The sequence below is a fragment of the Bactrocera dorsalis genome, chromosome 2 (genome assembly GCF_023373825.1).
Source record: "Bactrocera dorsalis isolate Fly_Bdor chromosome 2, ASM2337382v1, whole genome shotgun sequence".
Lineage (NCBI taxonomy): Eukaryota > Metazoa > Arthropoda > Insecta > Diptera > Tephritidae > Bactrocera > Bactrocera dorsalis.
Genome location: NC_064304.1, coordinates 31,076,429 through 31,082,414, shown reverse-complemented (window position 1 = coordinate 31,082,414; position 5,986 = coordinate 31,076,429).

The window sequence follows — 5,986 nt, the reverse complement described above, 5'->3', positions numbered from 1 at the left end:
AGTGTTTGTGCTTTGTTAAATATGCATTATTTTGTAATTTTGGGTTGCAAAAGGGGGAACGAGTAAACTGCATTTTGTAAATTATAGGGAAACATTACGAGTTTACTTATGGCGCCATGTGTATTCCAATTATTGTGTAGAATTACTCACCAAATTTTCATAATTTCTTTGAATAAAAAATTGTGGAAAGTCGCGGTGTCGTTTTGTGTTGCTCTTCTAAGTTATTATGCATCATATGAATAAGGTGATAAGATTTCGAGTGCCAACATAACAGCTATATAGAAAAAATGTTTTTTCTTTTGATTTTAGCACGAATTATTTTGAATATTATATGTTAAATGGAAATATGTTTTTATAACAGAACGAAAATCTTTGTATACTTAAGGGGTACTCCTAATGTGACAGCCTCTAAAAAACTATTTTGGGAAATCAATACAATACTAAACTATCATTTAAATTGGTTTAAAATGTAAAGAGTATATTTAAAATTTTTTTAGTATAAACGTCCTTTTAGTATAAAAGTCCTTGAGAATGGTAAAAATCGATCAAAATTTCATAGTATCTTGAAACCCAATGAAAAGAGAAGATTTAACAGAAATGGAAGGAAAGAATGTACGGGCAATCTGAGGTTGAAAAGAGGATCTTTCTTACTATGGATTTTTGCTTTAAAAATTGTCTACCCTCACCTAATAGTTTCCTTTTCATTGGGAGCGGTTTCTACGTGGCGGATATCAAACTTAGCGCACAACCTCGCTAGGCGAGTAGTAAGTATAAAGCTTTTTTCACATTTACTTAGCTAACCGCTTATTTCAAAACCGACGCGCACTCGCAGCCGCACCTTTGGTGAACAGACGGCTGCAGTTAGACCTTAGCGATCACTTAAACCGAATATGTGATGGTGGCTCCGCTGAAACTTTCTCTCTTTTAGCCATGACTCCAGGCTCCACACTGGTTGGCTACCGTAACTTACTTACTTTTCCTACGAGAAAAAGCAAATCTAGAAAAATTCGATTTTTGATTATACAAGGTGCGTGCCAAAGTAAACAGGAATTTAAAAAAAAAAAACGGAACAAATGTTTTTTTCGGAAAAATCAATTTATTTTATTCAAAATAGTCTCCTTCTGCTTCAATACAGCTTTTTGCACGGTTCAAAAGCATGACGAACGAGTGTTTTAGCTCGTCGCACGGTGCCATATCATGTGAATACGGGGAGTGGTTAATGGTAAAAATGTACGGCGCACCAAACGCTTCGAAACTCTAAGATAGAATATCGCATTAACGTTTTGGCCGTGTGAAACAAATTCGTTGTGGACAATACCCTTGGAATCATAAAAACAAATCAGCATTGTCTTCACTTTTGACTTCTCTATACGTGATTTTTGGGTTTTGGTTCGTCCGGGGCCTTCCATTCAGCACTCTTGCGTTTCGCTTCGGGATTATATTGGAAATACCTTTGTCCTTTTTGACCTCTTTAATTATGTCCTTCGAATGTTGGATTTTGAGCGATTTTTGGCAATAAAATATTTTATCGAGATCTATGGTTTCATAATTCGTTTCTTTGTTTTAAATATTTTAGAGTTACAATAAACAGTCACTATTAAACTAACTCACTATCAAAGTACGGATGCTCTGAACTTTGAGCAAAGTTGGTTTCAAACGTATCGTTTCACCGTTTCACAAATCACATTGCTTGCGTATATACTATTGAGTCTATAACTATTGTAGTGTGTTTAAAAAACAAGTGCGATAGTATTATTCAAAGTATTTTCCATATTTATGGCATATTTCTTTGCAGATACCATTGTAAAATAACTGCGCTGGCTTCGTGCCTAGCATCAAATTTCGAGCATTTTTCGCTAAGCACTCGCTTCAATTTAATGACTTGTCGTTGATAACGGTCCCCATTAATAGCTTCATCCAAATAGAGAGCATGACCTTGACGTCAGGGATGTTCGGCTTAGTGTTCATTTAACAGCTTAATCAGGATCACATAAGAGTTTTTTATTTCCAGTCTCAAGCATTCGAGCAGTTTTTCTAACTTGCAAAATCGTGTTATATTTAACTAACCCGACCGCAATATCAAAACAATTGAATACTAATCAAGTTACGCATTTTCTTGACAAATCGCATAAAACATATAGTTATAATTTCTGGATGTGGTTACCATCAATTATTCGCATTTTTCTGACTCTGTCTCTGTGGACAAATCGCTAAACAGTGACGCTTATTTCTTATGCCTCTTTCTTGTAATCTTGAAGATTTGATAATGGTTTAGCTCCGCAAATGACCCAGAGTTCTGCTACTATAAATTTCTTCAAATCCAACGTACTCAAACGTAAATCCCTGTTCGAAAACCCCTGTTCGTTAGGTCAGTTCCATTTTTAGCATGCACATTCGATGGGTATTCCTTATTCCCATCCCTCGTTGAAAAAATATTACAGATATTAACTTTGAATGAGCCTAACATTGCTTATAAATCTAAATTTCGAATTTCAGGATTTCATATAGAAGGACTTGTAGAGTTTGGCCTTTGTTCGTCGAGAGAGGACTTTACTTTTCAATTGCCTTCACAGTCTCCATAAGAGAGTGTTTCTGTGTTAGATTTTAAGCCAGATATTGTTGTTGATGTTGTTGCTGGTTCCAAGATAAATAGATATATGACTTTAAAGTTATGACTGTCAACAGTGCGTGCGATCCATGTTGCGAATGCGATGACTGTTTGTTTGATGACAGGAGATATTTCGTCTTGCTCTCGCCAGACCCATTTTTTTGCTTCCTTATCCATTCTGGTTGTTACTATTCGCTGGGGGTGTTTTTTTACGTGGCGGGTCCCAAACCCAGCGCACAATCTCATGTAGGGGATATTTCGCCTTCTCACTTTAGCTCGCCTTCAAACGGATGTTAAGAACATCTACCTGGCTACACAGAGGATACTTGGTCAAAGACCGGAAGTCGTGAGCTGCTTGAGTCATATGCAAAATAATCGTTTCAGGGCACTCCCAAGTGAATGGCGATCAGAGAACTTTCCTCACTTGCGTGAACTTCTACACATGACCCCATCCACCTATCCGTTCTAGAGAAAGCAGAACTAAAGGCGCATGTGTTGAGGCCAATGATATCAATATCATCGGTGTATGTCAGAAGCTATACACTATTATAGAATATGGTATCTTCTCTATTAAGCTCTTCAGCAATAGGTTGAAGAAGACATACGATAATGTTACATCCACACTGATAATTATTATCATAATAAAATTACCCCAAACCAAATCTAAACTTTTCTTAAAAAATCACTTCAAACGCACAAACATTTCATTTAACAAGAATCTGTTTTTATTGTAATTTACCACCAATTAGTTTTCTTTGCGCTTTTCAGAAACAGCTAGAAAACTTAATAAACCCATCAGGGCAACGGATGCTCATGTCGTGGCTGTGTCATAAACAAGCCAATAAAAAAAAACGTCATAACCTCTTAACCGGTGGCTCCAAAAGTGCTGTTTGTTCAACTATACGCCGGTTGGTTGGTCAAGCCAACAACATTTAAGCGGCCAAATTTGAATATTTATGAATTGTTTGGTAAGTGGCGATGTATAGATATCATTTTATATATGTATGTATTTAATTTTTGTTTTTGTGGATCTATTTATTGCCTTTTATTTCTGGCTATTTCTCCTCTTTGCCGCTGCGTGATCATATAATTTTCTCAGCATTAGCTGCTTTGGCCGATCGAAAGTGATTTAATATGCAAATCTGCTGTAATTAAGAGTTATAATACAATTAAATGGCAGTTATGAATGTGCACCCCGCAAGTGTGTGTGTGTGGGGACCCGCCTCACAAAGCTGTGAATATTAGTTTATTGTACGAAAAGTTAAGAAATTAAATGTTTAAGCATAGCCATAAATTATATTTAAATAAATATTTGAATTTTAACGGCACGAAATATTCGAAATTCGAAAGAAACTTGCCACTAAAGAGCTTCATTGTTACTTAGCAACTATGGCGAATATATAGCATACAGGTAGGAATGTATGTGTATTATTAAAACAATATTAAAAATTTTATGAATATACTTTGAGCAAAATTGCTGTGATTCATTTCTGCGTGCGTAAAGTTTTAAATTTTATTCAAAGAAGAATGAATAAGTTATACGTAGAAATTTGATTTTATAAGTTGTATCTGCCATAGCGAAAACACTACTCTCTGAAGCAGACTCTTTTAGACAATTTAATCGATCTTTATAAAATTAATTAAAATGAAATATCACGACATTTCCTCAGATTTCATATAGCTTAAATTTTATTATTCTAAAAAAAAAATCCAATAAAAATGATTTTTTTCGTATGTTTAAGTACATTCCATCCGGTGAGAACAATTTTAGTGTAATAACGAATGGTAAGTAGCATATAAAACCATCTGCTTTTTGTCAACAGCAGAACTCTTGTGTCTTGTGTTGTCTTGTTGTGGATATATTATATAAAGTAATTCTCATGAAATTTATATTGAGAATTGGCTTTTTCAATTTTTAATAACTAATTGTGTTAGATACGAAATTACTCGCACAAAATCCTTCGTGCGGTTCAAATTATAAACAACCGCCTCTGCTGCCAACTCTATGATACTCTTGAAAGCAAGTTTTATTACTTGATAGACATAGTAGAACATTACATGTTCTCGTAGTGGCTGGTTTGAAATACCAAATCATTCACTGTGTCTTCTGTGATCAACAAGCTGAATATGTTGTAAGGTGTTTTTTCTGAAATACGCCAAACATAATCTGCTTAACCCTCGTTTTCGGAAATCTCACATAGTGGAGATGATTTCATTACTCCTGTTGTATCGGAACGTATCGGAAATTAAATAGGCCGAATCTTTAGTATCGTCCTGAGTTGATTTTAAATCGGAGGGGATTTTAGCACAATCCAATCTCAATTCTTCAAATTTGTTAAAGAATTTCCTGATATCCTTATCATTCAGGTCTTTTCGTCACTTGTCGATACAAAAATTACTACTCACAAGCGTAGCATTTCCACATAATTTTTAAAATGAATAAATACTTACCCTAGCACTATTCTCCAAACTATAAAATTAATTTTCATCATAATATTATATATTAAGAAATATATTTTCTGCACTTTTTCACACCGTATTCCACTTGCATGCACAACTTTCAAAATAATGCCGTGAAATTAACGAAAAAACGGGCAGAAACAAGAAAAAATGCAACTAAACATCGGACATGGCATAAGTTATCAAAAATAAGTGGTATAAATTCTAGACCGCTGTTGTTAGAAGAGTTAGGGGTTAATGATCTTATGACTGTAAGTTTCTTATATATATTGTGCCTCGATTCAGAAGGTACGATATATTTCGTAAAAAAATGTATTAAAAGCAAAATGGAATTGTGTACTAACACTCAATTTCAAACATTTAGTATCAAATAAAGGTCGATTATCATTCTCGAATATTCCTAAAAATGTAAATATGAACTTTTCAGCCATTTAAGGGATCGTTTCAGTGTGAAATTTTCGAAAAATTGATTTTTACATTTTTCTTGCACATATCTAAATTTTTACTCATTAAAAATGTTTACAGAGCGAATATGTTTGCTGCAACATGTTGCCAGCAACACAATCGTTATCAACACGTTGAGAGCTGTTGTGAGTGACAGATAAAAGCAAATAAAATCGAACGCTCTTCAGTCGCTGCCGGCGACGGTCAATACTCAATTTTCCTGTGTTTTTTTTGTAGCGCAAACAACGCAAACGGTAAGCATAAAAACAACAAAAGCAAAGCTAACCAAATTGAAATGAGAAATTGGAGACAACAAAAACGAAGCAACACTTTAATGAGCATGCGGCGAACCAACGGAAAAGACAGCGATCGCGTGCATTAGCATATTCCGATCGATACTCGCGATCAGCGCCACAACGCTGCGGTGGGCCATTTCGCGCTTTACGATCGTCGTCGGTATCGTCGTTGTCGTCG